This window comes from Mchenga conophoros, linkage group LG13, assembly GCF_057382185.1.
Source record: "Mchenga conophoros isolate Kocher_MC1m ecotype Shallow Benthic linkage group LG13, M_conophoros_male_GT1.1, whole genome shotgun sequence".
Classification (NCBI taxonomy): Eukaryota; Metazoa; Chordata; class Actinopteri; order Cichliformes; family Cichlidae; genus Mchenga; species Mchenga conophoros.
The window spans coordinates 16138305-16154597 of record NC_140538.1 but is presented as its reverse complement, the minus strand read 5'-3'; the positions used below and the strand labels follow the sequence as shown (position 1 = coordinate 16154597).

Genomic DNA, 16293 nt, shown 5'->3' with positions numbered 1-16293 from the left:
CCAAGCTCTTAACTTCCTGGTCGGCGCAGCCCTCTAATGCCCGCCTGACACAGCTGTAAAGCGAAGCACTGCTCGTTTTGTTGCTTTGAGGTCAGTGCGAACATTACGAGGTGCTTTGACAGGTCAGAAGTCTTGGCTGGTGTTGGTGTGTGTTTTATTCCCTAACTGTACTTTCCAGCAGCGCCTGGGTGAGCAGAGTTGGCATCTAATTTGCTGGCTTACAGGCAGCGAGTTTGAATGGGATGATCAACTAGTTACTGATGAGATTCAGTCACCAAATCCATAATCCTGTCTGTCTTATAATAACAGGAATAAGAACAGCAGACCTTTGAGTTTGCCTTCATGTGCGGAAAAAATAAAACTTGAAGCTTACAGCAAAAAATAATATTCATTGATCTATTTTTAATTGAATCTTTCTCAGGAACATTGATTTGGACAAGAAATAAATTTTTTAATTACTGCTGTGGTGCTACAGGAGACACAGCAAATCACATGCCAACATATATCTAACACAAAAAGCGTGCCGCGGAGTCTGTATCTGTATTTCTTTCTTTCTGGCACGACAAACTGAATGGAGCAAAAGTGTAATATCTCTGTCTCCCCTGAGCAAACACTCCATATAAACATCAACATTTCATAGCATTTCTGTGTCATGTGTGTCTTGCTTATATATTAAATGAGCAACAGTGTGTGCTCATTAAAAATGCATGCTTCACATTGGGCATAGGAGACCAATTATCCCACCTAGTTCCTTTACAATGGCTCATAATAAAAGGCCCCTGCAGTGGGCCACTCCCTGATAGCTTCACCGCCTCAACCGCTCTCACCCCTCACCTCGCCTTCCCTCTCTTCTCCTCTCTTTTCCTCCCTTCCTATCTCCCACTCCAGCTGCCTGTTGTCTTCACACCAGATCATCAGTAAACAGGCTTTTCACTGGATTTGATGGAGTGCGGTGTTTTGATCTGTCGGGATTTGGTGTGTGTGCGCTGCAGGTGGCAGCGGACAATGGTATTACAGACAGAGGCAGACATTTGAGCGCACACAGAACACACCTGATGGCACACATGCATGCACACACACACACACGTGCACGGGCTCACATGTGTAAACATACACAGTAGATGAGACTGTTAAGGTGCGTGTCGTTGCCATCGTGCTTTCTGACAGGAGTGCCTTAAGAAGATCAGAGCGCCTGTGGCACGGAGGCTGTTTCCCGCCACATGCTGTACATCAAATACAAACGCATGTGGGAAGCAACTGCATCACTGGAGCACTTTAAAGCCCCCATACTGACAGCCTGTTCATCAAAAGACTGCCATTATTGTATACATATGGAATTGTATAATTTCCCTGCCTCATATTTGTTCGTGCATTTGTATGTGCGTGGCTGGCAGTGTACTCTTTGAGGATCAAACGCGGCTAGTTTTACTTCACAACAGGAGAAGAAAGAAGGCAATGTGATGGAGTTTCTGCAGCTGATGCTTCGGTTTGTTTAAATGTATACATCAACACACATGGCAGGCTGTCACAACCTTCTCTGCACTTCAAACGGATGAGCTGATGGCTGATGCGTCTCCGTAAAGGAAGCTAGCTGGCCCCGCAGAGTGCTGAAAACAGCGTTAGCGCTGAAACGATTAGTCTATTAATCACCTCAAAGGACAGAACATTAAGCAATAAAAGTTTTGATAATCAATTAATCATTAAAGTAATCTGTCAAGCAACAAAAAAAGAAACATTTCTAACGTTCACTGGTTCTAGACGAGACTTTTCATGCTTTTAGAGGCCGTTATGAAGATGTCATCACCAAAACCAGGTACTGGGAGCCAGAGGGACGTTGTGATTTTTAATGCCTGAAGGCAACTGTGAAAATGGAGGGAGTGCCAGTCATGCTAAAAGGGGGCTTTTAATTTAAAAAAACAAAAAAAACAAACAAAAAACTGAAAATCAACAGTGAAAATAATTATTAGTTAGCCCTAACCCCTACTTCGGTGTAGCGTGCCATTTTAATTGGCGACAAAACCTGTCAAGGCCAAGAGCCCGATTTTATTTGATATGCTCCCTGGATGAGGAAACCCCTCCTTCGCTCCCCGTAGATGCTGTTAAAATCAGACTGACTTCATTAATAGTCTGATCTGGATGTAATTAAGAACGAGCAGAGGGCGGCCGGCAGAGAGACGGCAAGTGAGAAGCAGAGTTTTCGTTTCTTTTTTTTCCCTTTTTTTTGGATCCTTCTGTCGACTGTGTTGACAGGTCAGGTAGAGATGAGTAGGTCAGGAGATGGATTGTGATGGAGCTTGACCCGAGTTGTGTCGTGCTCTTGTCACAGCTTCATGTGAGAGGCCTGTTAGAGCTGGTAAACACTGGGAGCTGCTGGGCTATCACTTTGTTCTGAGATGTTTTGGCTCATTTGTCTGTGATTAGTCTGCTCGCCTGCCTTTGTTTTGCAAGTGTGGATTATCTGAAACACCCCCCTACCCGTCCTTCTGCACACGCACACGCACACCAGTTCTTCTGTGCTCGTGTTTACACGGCGCTGGGTGGAAAACATAAATTGGAGACAGAGCGTTCCCCGTCTGCGCGGCTTGGAATGGGGTTTGGACTCGGAAAGCTGGCTTTCCTCTCAGGAAGTGTTGTTGCTCACCACTCTCCATAAACACTGGAAAAGAGACCCAAAGAAAATGTCCCAGACTCACTATTTCCACTGTAAACACACAGACATACACACAGACATATACTGCTCCCATTTTTCGCTTTCTCGCATATATGTCTTTCCCGAGTAGAAGGCTTCACATGTCTGGAGCGTGCGAACCAGAAACCCGACCTATGCGTATAAGCTGCTTCAGATTTGTAATTTATGACCGTTATATTTCAGGCGTTGCAAAGGCCAAACAGTGCTTATAAACACAAACAACAAGGAGCTAGAGAGACAAAACATTGCGTTATAGAGGTTTCAGGACTCATGCAATGTTTTTTATTTATTTATTGCAAAACAGTTGGCAATAGGGAGAATGCACTGCAAGGAAAAAAGAAAGAAATCAACAAACCAGGATTTGCTTTGTTTACGTTGCACCCCTGGGTGAAAATGCCAGCATGCTCCAACTGAATTACCTCTTAAAGGAGCGTAAATGTTACTTTCCAGCGTTAACAAGTTGTTGGATTGCAGCTCCCCTTGTGTGCTCTGTGAAGTTAATAAATCTGCATCAGTGAGAAAAGGAAAGAAAGAAAGCTCTTTCCATCAATTTTATGGCATTTATTCCCGCACTGGAGCATTATGCTTTAAAAAAAAATATCATCGCTAAGCCCCCCACTCCTTAAAAAAAAAAAAAAAAACTTGAAATGTTCACAGTTTGTCATTGTCACAGCTTGGATTTGACAACAGGGAGCAGGACTCTGTAATCTGTCACTGACAAGTTAGCTCCTGTGACTTCATTGCAGTTTTTTCTTTTTTTTTAAAGAATCAGCAATATACCATAACAACCTGTAAAGCTTTTTTTAACATGTAGAGGATTAGATGATGCGCTTTTTCACAGTTCCAACCATTTGCTGCTATTATCGCTTTAACACCCATTTGGCTCCCAGCACCCTAACCTGCCTGTGCACAAGCCTGTAGCAGCAGAACAAGGGAGTGTCGTGGAGAGAGAGAGAGAGAGAGAGGTTAGAAACCCTCTTTTTTTATTACATTTCCTCCGCAGTGAAAGAGGAGGCAAGATGGACACTCCATATCTCCCCGCTGCACCAGAAAACTCATCTAAATGGAAAACACATTGTCTTCATTATTTTGCGAGAGCTGAAAGAACGGGGTTGTCATGGTAACAGCCATCTGAGTGAGCGCAAGCGGGCGGCCGAGGGGCTGGTTTTAGGGCCAGAGGAATGGAGAAAGAGAGAGAGAGGAAAAAAGAGGAGGAGGAGGTGGAGGGAGGGAGGGGTGGAGGAAACAAGGAGTCAGGAGAGGGGAGGAGGTTTGGTGGGAAGAGAGGAGAGATGAAGAGGGTGGAGATCAAAGGAAGACAATAGAGATGGAGGGAAGGAAAATAGGAAATTGTGGGGTTAAAGACACAGAGAGGAGGAAAGAGAGCAGCGGGTGTGATGGAGAGAAGACCGAGGAAAGGAGGGGAGGGTTTGTGAGAGGAGCCAGACAGTGCAAATGGCCAGTTAGTGGCTCTGGGAGAGCAGCTCGGAGGCCCTTATTAATTTCAAGGGGGCAGCAAGATGGTAAGATTTAAAAACTTAGGAAACCTCGCCACAGCCCCGCTGGTGCGTGCCACAGTGTGTGTCTGCGCATGGGAGCGCATGCACAGTCGAGAGAAAAAAGGGGGCTCATATTCGAGGAGCGGGTAACCGTCGGGTTGAGATTACAGTCTCCTGCCACTTCAACTCAGCCGGCGCCCCCGCTGGTGATCGACAACCTGCTCGCCGGCGTCTTTATTAGTTGCTCCCTGAGAACAGCCCCTGGCAGCAGCAAGCCCAACACCAACGCCCTTCATCAAATATTTACCCCGTCTGAATCTACAACATGCACCAAGGCCACATCAAATAAAACCAAGTGCCAAGGCGATATCTAATCCAGTCCAATCCCTCTCCTTGTCAACTTCATTCTCTTCCCTTTTCTGATGCTGGGTGGCTTTTCCTGATGCGACTGTCAGTTTAGCATCAGCTCGAGGATTAGAGAAGGAGACCTAGATGATTGTTTATTCAAGTTGCTCCTCTGTTTTATAGCCACTGGCGTAGATATGACTGAGGCCTGACACAACATCATTTTGGCAGCCGTCGGGTGATTAAGGAAATTAAAGTAAAAGCTTAAGTCTTTGTCGTGTAAATACTTCCCCCTGGGGTATTTGGATTGGCTTTAACATCCATTAGGATTTGACATACAACCTCTTCAAAGGAACAGTATCATTATCGTTATTGTTTGCGGTTCAAAAATGGGACGGAACTGAGAAACCAAAGGACTGTCAGATAGATTTATTTATTGCAGATGAAGCCATCATCACTTTTGGTAAATGCCTCTCCGCTGTTGTCCGTGATGCATTGCGTTTTCGGGGGGCGGGGGGGGGGGGGGGGGGGGGGTGTCAGTCATGTGGCTGGGGTAGGGTATTTTTCTTCACAAAAGCATCCAGATCCATTGGCGATAGAGTCCCGGGAGCTTCGCGGGATTTCTCAGCGCATGGGGGGAAATTATGTTTGTCTTTTTCTCTCATCGGTTCCCTCCAGATGTGCAGTCGTGGTCAAAGGGAGGGACGAGGGCTGCGGCTTGTGATTGACCAGCACTTAGAGAAAGAGACAAGCGCGCTCTCGGTCGACTGTTTGGCTGCTCTGGCTGGCCAGCTGTGTGGCTGCCTGTAGGTCTTAGTGATTCATGTCACACTGTAATTGGTTTACCTGCTCCCTGTGTGTCTGCGCTCTGAGAGGACCAAAACAAATTACCCAAGGATGACCTCTCGCCATCTCCCTCTCTCTCTCTGCTGCTCTTCAAGCCCCCTCCCCTTCTCTCCCTGCTTGCCTCACCCTGCCTCCCGCTCCATGTAATATGTTGTGTGAGTGTTTTCCGTCTCCCCCTTTCTTCCCATCCATTTGTCGCGTCCTCCTGAGCTCTTTCTACATATACCTTGAATCTCACAAGCGAAGTCACAGCAGAATATGATTCTTTCATAGGAAAAAATGTACACACATTTAAAGCCTCTCGAGGTTTGGTGCCGTTTGCTTATGAGCGTGCCCGCTATGTCACACATCACCACATGTTACGCACACATGCATGCGTGAAGATAAGCTGATGTGATGGACTTGAGATGACAAATAAACACACGCACACCGCGGTTGGAGTGCTTTGTAGCTCCGAAAGAGTGTTTTGTAAATGCTGCAGTGAAGCACATTAGCCTTTCAGTGCTGTTTTTTTTTTTTTTTTTTGCGCTCATTGTGCCAAATAATACCTGTGTGGATTGTCCCTTCAGTGAATGAAACTGGTGCTCTGTGTACACCATTAGGCTGTTTCATTTTCACAGCGAGCAGATGTTTTGTGTTGTTTGCTCCTCTCGCTCTCGCACGGCAGTGAGCAAACTTTCAAAGAACAAGATGAATGCGCTCTCCCATCTACCCGTGCAGGCAGGTCTCGCTATCTCTAAGGTTATTTAGCGGTCTCTGTAAAAATCCTCTGTCAAAGGATTTCACTCAGAGCTTGAAAAAGTGATTTGTTTGGGTTTGTTGCATCTCTGATACACACTGTTCTCGTATGGGAGGCCCTGGTGCATGTACTGGTAAACATCAAGTCTTGTTTGAGTGTCCTTGAACAAGTCCTTTATTCTGTGCCGACTCCAGGCAATGCTCGGCTATAGACACGGCAGTCGGAAAATCAATAAGGATTCTGTAGCTTTTTTAGATTAACATTAGAATATCTTAGCTGTTTATTTATTGCTGGATAGCAGCAACACATGCCAAGAACAAGTCATTATAAATTATAGTACCTGTAATCTGATGAAGGCATGTGAACTTCAGTGACCAATAATTGCCAATTTTTCTTTTCTTTCTTTCTTTTTTTTTTTTTATAGGTATTTTCACAAAATACCTAAAGGTAAAAAAAAATGCCTTTTTACCTAAAAAAAAGGCTTTTGATGAAGACAGGACCTTTAGTAATTAGTAATGTTAATGATTTGTGGTAACTGAATGAGAAAGGGAGTACTTGGTACTCTGTACTGTACTGTTATTACTGTGGTTTTATTTTGGAGCTGAAAAAATTTGCACTTGTAAAGGTGGCAAAAACTACAGTTCCTTGAATGTCCACAAGGGGGCTCCCGTGTTAGAATTTTTTTTTGTTTAAAATGCACAATTTTGTTAACCACCGCCCTCCCATAAAGCTAGGTAATGTTTTATCTATAACACCCCTGTTTGTATAAAGACTATAAAGACTTATGTCTTCTTTGGCAATATGCTAGTAAAAGAAGCTTTAAGTACGCTCTGGTAAGTAAATTTTTAAGCCTTTTTTTTACTAGCTAAAATTATATTAATAAAAATATTATCGAGCTTTCTGTTTTTTCCACTTATCAAAATCAGAGTTGTTGTTGGGCTGGAGCATATGCTAGTTATAGGTGGGAGGGGGTACCCCTGGAATAGGTTGCCAGTCTTAGCACAGGGCTAACACACCTAGCCAGCTAGCTACCCAGACCTAGCATTACTCTTTTGTCAAAATAGCATCATATTGTGTTTAAAATAAATTAATAAATACAAAGGCAACGTGGGTATGGGTTAGAATGTAAAATTACATGCAAAGGTTAGTCCACATGTTTATAGTTTAACTTCCGGAGATTTAAAAAATATTATTTATGGTTTAAAGGCTTTGCCCACAGGGATAAACAAAGGATGTTCAGCAGAAGCTGGAGCACAGTGGGGCATTTTGTTCCACTATGTGCAAAGAGGTTGGACTGCGAGCTTTTTTTTGTAAGATTGTGCATTTGGAGTGTCTGAGACAAGGGGAGTGGAGGGCAGGCTGGCACAGATATATTTTTGCTCTCCCTAATGACACCAATACCATTTCATGGCTTAGTGAGCAGATTGAATCACACTCACTCTTTGTAAGTCTCACCCTCTGCCCCTGTCTCTCTGTTTCTCCTTCCTGCACACACTTCATCACTCTCTCCTCACACAGACATATCACATGCGCATTCATATGCTACCGTACACTGATGTGTTACACTCACCCTGGTGGATGTTGTTTAATTGCATTTGGGTCAGCAGTTTGCCAGTGCTGGACATGGAATTTGTCAGTTTACCCATTCAGCCGCCACAGGGGGCAGTGTGTGAGCTAACAGCTCTGCTGGAGTCAGGCCCATAAGGTTAGCTTTACACAAGCCTGTCAGACTGCACTGTCAATCACTCTCCTCTCCTCTCCTCTCCTCTCCTCTCCTCTCCTCTCCTCTCCTCTCACACATTCCTAAAAACATACTAAACTTCCATTATCCCACTTAATAAACTTCAGACTCGCCTCTGAAGTCCTGAAGGCTACACACACTGTCATAATGTTACACATACACACACACATATGCTCAATTGCTTCGTCTCTTTTGCATCTCTAGTGATAGAATCTCGCCTTTGGTGACAGTGGAAAATCATATGTGGCAGCCAGGACATACAATCTCCCCCAGTTGGTATTTTTAGTCCTCAGGAACTGGAACTGGAACATTGTATGGAATAAGGAGTTCATTCATTCATCATGTGATGCTCAAAGCTCTGTTCTGCTCATGGATGACCTGATTTTTGTATCTCATGGTTAGATAAATGGCCTTTCCTTATTATTCCAGTATAGACAATACAAATGTAAACCTAGCTGGACCTGGATAATAATGTTGTGCTATTATGTTAAAATATGGGATTAGGTGTAATTGAGCATTTAGCTTTATAGTTATCAGGTGGTAGAGCTCAACTTGCAACCCAGGATTTGTCCACTGTAATGCTGTCAAAGCGCAAGCGCAAGTATGACAAAACATACTTTTATTTGCACATGCAGCACACGGAGAGCATGTGCAAATCAGAATCAGAATCAGAATCAGAATACTTTATTGATCCCTGGGGGAAATTATTTTTTGTTACAGTGCTCCATTTTAAACCAACATTAAGACAAGACAGACAATACGCTAACTAAGAATAGTACAATATATACATATATATACATACATACATACATACATACATACATACATACATACATACATACATACATAAGTCACTTATAAATAAATATTTGGAAAAGAAACATGTGTAGCTGTAGCAGCAAACAGTGTGTTAAGTGGATGCGTTGTACAGGGAGATGGCCACAGGCAGGAATGATTTCCTGTGTCGTTCAGTGGTGCTTTTCGGTAATCTCAGTCTCTCACTGAACGAGCTCCTGTGACTGACCAGCATGTCATGGAGTGGGTGGGAGGTGTTATCCAACATTGTCTTTATCTTGGACAGCATCCGCCTCTCCGACACCACCTTGAGGGAGTCCAGCTCCATCCCCACAACATTGCTGGCCTTATGGATCAGTTTATTGAGTCTGTTGGCATCTGCGACCCTCAGCCTGCTCCCCCAGCATGCAACAGCATAGAGGATCGCACTGGCCACCACAGACTCATAGAAAATCCTCAGCATTTTCTGGCAGATGTTGAAGGACCTCAGTCGCCTCAAAAAATAGAGACGACTCTGGCCCTTCCTGTAAAGTGCTGTGGTGTTTTTAGCCCAGTCCAGTTTATTGTCAATGTGTACTCCAAGGTATTTATAGTCCTCCACAATGTCAACACTGACCCCCTGGATTGAAACAGGGGTCAAGTGTTTCCTGGTCTTCCTGAAGTCCATGATCAGTTCCTTGGTCTTTGCCACGTTGAGCTGCAGATGATTCTGCTCACACCACGTGACAAAGGAGTCGACCACAGCCCGGTACTCTGTCTCATCATCCCTGCTGATGCATCCAACCACCGCAGAGTCATCAGAAAACTTCTGAAGATGGCAGGTCTCTGTGCAGTGGCTGAAGTCTGTGGTGTAGAGGGTGAAGAGGAAGGGGGAGAGGACAGTCCCCTGTGGTGCCCCTGTGTTGCTAATCACCTTGTCAGACACACACTGTGGGAGACGTACATATTGTGGTCTTCCTGTCAGGTAATCAACAATCCAGGACATCAGAGAAGCATCCACCTGCATCGCTGCTAACTTATCACCCAGGAGGGTCGGCCTGATGGTGTTGAAAGCACTGGAAAAGTCAAAAAACATGACCCTCACAGTGCTCGCCGGCTGGTCCAGATGGGTGTAGACACGATTGTTCCGAGACGAGGCTGATAAGCGAACTGAAGGGGATCCAGGTGTGGTCTTACTATGGGTCGCAGCTGGTCCAGGATGAGCCTTTCCAGGGTCTTCATGATGTGGGAGGTCAGTGCCACGGGCCTGTAATCCTGGGGGCCACTGGGACGAGGCGTCTTTGGTACAGGGACGAGGCATGATGTCTTCCACATCACCGGGACCCTCTGCAGACTCAGACTCAGCATAAACAGTTTATGAAAGACTCCACACAGCTGGGGGGCACAGGTCTTGAGGACAAGGGGACTCACTCCGTCTGGTCCAGCAGACTTGCCTGAGTGAAGTCTCCTCATTTGCATCTCAACCTGGTATTGAGTGAAGGTGATGGGTGGGGGAGGGGTGTCAGGAATCTCACAGGAGGCAACATGTGAAGAGAGAGGCTGGCACAGTGGTGTGGCTCTGGATTCCAGGCTGACTGCAGGTGAGGTTGTGGGGGTGGGAGCAGACACTGTGGTGTCGAATCTATTGAAAAACAGATTCAACTCGTCGGCTCTATTCTCACTTCCCTCAGCTCCCCTGCTGTTGGTTGGCCTGAATCCAGTGATGGTCTTCATGCCCCACACCTCTCTCATGCTGTTCTGCTGGAGTTTCCACTCCAGCTTCCTCCTGTAATTGTCCTTAGCCTCTCTGATCTTGTCCTTTAGTAACACCTGGATCTTCCTCATAAATAAATGTCTTTGGCCATTTTGTTGCATACTAACTCCCCAGGGAGCCTCGAAACTCTCCTCTCCAGGTTTCTCTTTGTTTACAGGTGATGCATAGAGAATTTATCAGAACTTTTCCCCTGAAAATAGATTTCTGATGTGGCTGAAACGTTAGAGAGCTAAGAAGCTCACAAGCTCCACAAAGCTGAATGGAACTACAAAGTCAGTGGATAATTATCTGTGAATTTCTCTCAGCGGGGGAATATCTTTCACAGACAAAACTATATTTGACCCATTGTTAATACAGAACATTTCATTAAATATTTTGTTTTCCTAGTTGGTTCTGAAAGTGGTAAAACATTAAAGATAGCAAAGCTTTGTAGAATTATCTCACTACTGGCTTTGTGTTACTTATATTTCTAAACTTGTCCTGGTAGAGCTGAAATAATCATAAGTTTAACCACCTGTTGACACTGCTTTAGTGCTTTGTGCTGTGCAGAGGTCTTGAGGTCTTTTTTTGGCTTCCAAGAAGTCATTTTTTGTGATTTTTTTTTAAAGACAGTATCAAACCTCCAGGCTTTCTGAAGGTCTTCCAAAGTTTTTCTTTGGTCATTTGCTGGTCCTTGTACCTGACCATTTTTAACACTGACCGATGAATCATTCAAGCATAAGAACAGCACCCAACTCAAGGGGTGAACCAGTGTTGTGGCTACATATAAGACACAGCTTCTGAGAAAAAAATTAAATTGTTTCTCTAGGCATTTTGTTACAAAAAAACACCAAATACACTATTTTTGGTGATTCTCAAAACTTGGCATATCTCTGCATTTAACAAAATTGAGGAAACTGGACAAATAGAGGAGAAAAGAAGAAGTGGCAGGTCTAAAAAAAAAAAAAAAAGTACCTTCAAGTCAAATCGAGCAAAGACTTGACACAGGACCTGAGATCATCTGGTCCTTGAGTTGATTAATCTACTGTTGACAGAAGCCTCATCAGAAATGGTCTCAGTGGAAGGATGGCTGTCATTCATAAGCAGGAAGCAGAGAGAAAAGTCTTATGGAGTGAAATCGTACCTAAAAGAGTTCAGGTTGTGTTGAAGAATAAAGGTGATCATAACAAATATTGACTTTCAAGCCTGTTAGAAGTGTACAAATTCAATCTCTGTGTATGTTTGCCAGTGTTTCAATAAACTGCTGTGCCTATTTCCTATTTTCCAATCAATATATAAATGGCTTGAGACCTTTGCACAGTACTGCAACTCATGAAAAGTTATTTTTCACCTTATAAACAGAAAAATAAATCTAATCTAAAAATAAATTTAAAAGGTAACTAATTGTAACAGCTGTCCTCACCATGACTGTGTTAATTAAAATTAACTTAAAAGATTATAGGATTCAGTTCTCCGTTCACTTAGCACATGGTGCTCCGTTTTTGAACTTACATATAGAGTGGTGAAATAATCGTCTGTTCCCGGGGGTATCTGGTGGTGCATACCTGTAATATTCCACAACAGAAGCTCCATATTTATAGACGGCAGCAGAGCCGCTCGCATATCCCCACATCACAGCTGTTTGCATTGCAGTGTTGGGTGTCACATAGCTGCCCGGTGCTCCTGTGGTTGTCACATTAAAACAGAAGATAAACAAACAGCAACATTTAGAGTTTATTTTTTCCACCCCTGGGACAAGTCGTTTCACATTTTTATAGAGGCTGGTGGTTGTGATGGTGTAGAGGGTTTGAGTTTTATAAAGCCCAGAGGGAGCGATATGACTAATAGTTGGCTTTGCTGAGAGGGAAAAGGAGAAGGGTAGAGATTAGCGGAGGAGAGGATTAGCAGGGAGTCAACAAAATAGACAGAAACAAGGCAGAAAAACAAAGATATGAAGATGCAAGGAGGTTTGTAAAGAAAAAAATGAAGAAAGCTGACAACAAAATGGAGTGGACTGGAGAATATAAAGAAAATAGCTGCTGTATGGCATTGTGAGTTTGCCACTAAAGATAATAACGTGTATGTGTGAGAGAGAGAGAAATGGCTGGTGGCTTTTTTACAGACATACTGAGAGCAGAGATTGTGGGAGGGAGAGGTAAAGAGAGGCCATCACAGCTGAGTGGTGTTGATTGGCCTGTTTGAAAACACATGAACTGCACACAGGGAGAGAAAGAGAGGGAGAGAAGCTCAGTGCACTGGGATAAAGTGTCGCTCTGTGCCGTGCCACGCTGCAGCCCAAACCACATTAGAGCAAATGAATCCATTCCACCTCCTGTTATGGCAGCTCCCACACGGGGCCCCGGGAAGGAGGAGGGAGGGAGGGAGTGAGGGAGGAAAGAAGAGTGGCAGGAGGGTTGAGATATGAGGGATGGGGAGAAGAAAATGATAGAATGGAAAATGGAAGGTGGTGTAAGGGACTCGCATGCTGGGTGGCTCTAATGATGTCTTGGGGGGCTGTAGGAGAGGAGAGCGAAAAGAAAATCTGTGGCCATATGACTGAAGATGAAGAGGAGGAGTGAAGATCCCCCGCTGAGTCCAGAGAACTGAGTTCTCCTTTTCAAAATGAAGTTGATCACTGGTCAGACTTCATCAGATTGCTCTTTTTTTGTCATTGTTCAGAACTCCCCTCTGCACTTCACCTACAGCATAGATTCAGCATTAAAGCAGTATATAATTTTCCACGTGGTTATGTAAAAGCCCTTCATTATTTTGAAATAGACCCGTCCCGAGGCACCGTGAAACCTTTTCCGACTTCAACTTTAAAAACCGTTAAAGAAATTTCAAGGAAGCGGCGACAGCATGTTGCACTTACAGCTTGCGTAGCTGCAGAAGTTTGGGTCCTCAATAAGGCAGATAATTTTACATCGCTATTATTTATCAACAGGCTATAATTAAGAACTAATAAAATAAACTTTATGGTCCTGCTATACTCCCACAAAGAGTTTATTTTGCACATGAATCTTTTCATTCGTCATCTCATTTACATCCTTTTGTCTAAAGTACAAAAGCGAATTGTAAGGACCCAACTGCCGACCTGCAGTGACTGACAGAAACAATGCAGCCTTTGTAAAGATGATGAGCAAGTCATCAAAAAGTCATATGGGATTATGAGTAATGCTCTGTGACCACAGAGTTAAAGCTAACTTTGGACCTATTATTATGTATTACTGGCACGCTATGAACCTATAACATATTTAAATGTGCTTTTAGCACGTTTAGTTGTTTTTTAAGTGTGTGTGAACAGATTATTTAAGTGAGTGTCAGATTGGCCCTCGAGGGAGCAAAGGGGCCCGTTCTTTCATCAGTGCACAGCACACAGCTTCTACAGTTTTAGTTTGTAACGTCAGCTGATGTCTGCACAGGTAATTTTGCATTCATTAGCATCTCACTGCTTGCGCATTGATTTTGGAGAATACTGTGATTGACCTATCAAGGCGCTGATTGCAACCATATCATCCAACCCTGCTCCTAATGTATTCCCACGCAATGCATAGCACTGCGATGTGTCACAAGCTCCTGCACAGCTGCCTCCGTGTAACGACCGATCACATTCACAAAGCTCGCTGCACTTGACAAAGGTGGTAGTCATTTGTCTGAAATGAGAAATCACTCGCACTATGAGCGATCGTACGCTGTGTCTGTGCACGTGCGTGCTGCTGCTGTTGATAATGAAGAGATCATTTCAACACTCTTTTTTTTGTTTCTCTCCGTCTCTTCTCTCCACCGAGCCTAGCCCTTCTTTCCCTCTTCCTGCCATTCTTCAGGGCCTTTCATATCACTGCGCTTTTGTTTAGGATTGCTTATTTCTTGCCCCGTTTCTCCCAGCTCGTTTTCGCTCAGAAACAGAAAGAGAAGGAGGGAAACAACAAAAAAAAAGAACACAAGCTTCCTTGGATGTTAGCACTGCTTATATTTTGCTCTTACTCTGCACTGATTCATAGCAGCATCCTCCCACTGCTTTTTTGTAGAGAGGTCGTAATATGCACATCGTAATTGGATGTGTAATGCTTTCCTTTGCACCTCGGGTAAGCAGTGCTGACTGTTGCTGATTAAGATGTTGGGAAGACAATAAAGATTAAGCAGGTCTGTCTGTGGCTTGTGCATGCTCAAACAATGATGGAAGTTGCCCAAAAACAGAAAAATATAACTCTGGAAAGGAGGGGGAAAAAAGTCAACTGCTACACTAAGACACACATAAGGTTTTTTTTTCCAGCCTAATCAGTGAATCTGTGGAAAACTGAGAGCAGAGATTTCAACATTTTGCGGTAAAACATTTAGCTTCCCCTCCCAGTGATCAGATAACAGATTAGCGTGTTTCGTTTTGAAAGTACAGGAGGAGGAGTGAGGGTGTGGGGCAACTGGGAGATGTTCTGCTCCGTCTACAATGGAGCATCATCTGTTACGCAACACATTACATGGGCGTGTGCTGCTGGGTGGTCTGACAGCGCGGACGGTCGGTCAGTCAGGTGAATTGGCTTCTAGTCTCAGCTACAATGCCGCTGACTGAGCGCAGCCTGGCCAACCAGTCACATTTCCACCTCATTTTCCTTTCAGAACCTCAGGGCCCATCTTTTCATCGACTAACAAAAGAGCTGTATGTTGATGGGGAGGGGAGGGGTGTGTGTGTGTGTGTGTTGGACCTTGTGAAAGTGCAACAGAGGGAAGGAGGGAAAGATGGTTAAAATATGTAGCTATCTCCACCCCAAAGCCCCCGGCCCTCCTCTTTTCTTTCTAGTCTTGATGTGTTGGGACAGCAGGAAGGGGAGCTGGAGGAGAAACAGTTAATCAATAGCCACAAGGTCAGACGGCCAGCGCTGGGCTGAAGCGTGCCCTGTTAGCGGTCTGTGGAGCTGCCTGCTTGCTGAAGGGGGATTTGTAGCACTTGTCAGGGCTTAAAGGAGGCCTCTCTGGACCACTTGCTCCAGGTGTAGTGTATAAAAAGAGACATGCTGGTTAGCAGCAGGAGAGGGAGACATCTGCTGGACGCTGGGAGGCACAGCAGCATGGCAGAATTAGGCCAAACAAAGTTAGGGGTCAAGTTTTGCACAGTCAGAGTGACTTTGTGGCTCGCACTCTACAGATTTAGCAGTTTCCTCAGGACAGTCAGCGCCCACACCGTGCAGCGCGATGAGACATTTCCCTGCCAGGCATTTCACAACATTTGCTCCAGAATTCCTTGTTACTCATGCAAGCAGTGTATTGGTGATGTTCAAGACTTTGTAAGTGCACTCTGTGTAACTCTAATCTGGTAATGCTTAAGCTCGGAGGATTAGTAATACAGTCTTATTCTTAAAGTGTTGCTTTGAAGTTTTACCTTTACGTTTAATCAAAGTGAAGCATTCAAGCTTTTGTGTTTACATGCTCTTAAGTGCGAGAGTGTGTGCGCGCGCGTGTGTAAAAGAGAGTGTGTGTGCATATTGCTGTGCTCTTTCTAAGATAGGTGCACAAGACTGAGCGCTACAGATGAAAACTCTCAGGCTGAGCACTGTGTTTCGATCGTGTTTGTTCTTTCGCTCTGTTTCTCGCAGCAGGGGATCTTGGGGGACCCTTTATCAGTGCTGAGCAGCTTTCCACCCCCACCTGTGGTTTCTCTGTTGGCCTTTTGTGTGGAGGAATGTGAAGCGGACCAATACTGATAGAGATAAACACAGAGGGATGGTGAGGGACGGGGGCTTCGCTGGCAAATCAGCACGATACCCATTAATCCAAATCTCAGCATATTTCTCTGAGATGCTCAGAAAAGTGAACGCACGGTGGCAATTGTTCATGTTGTTGCAAAGAAAAAGAGAAAAAGAAGAACCTTATCTTCTGTTTGATTTGTTTGTCCACGGCACAATGATAACTTCA

The 16293-nt window shown here is 44.4% G+C and overlaps 1 protein-coding gene across 5 annotated transcripts in view; it reads left to right on the top strand.

The window, feature by feature from the left end:
- The window catches only part of zmiz1a (zinc finger, MIZ-type containing 1a), an 82600-nt gene that overhangs the window by 30691 nt on the left and 35616 nt on the right, over window positions 1-16293 (top strand). The window lies entirely within an intron of this gene.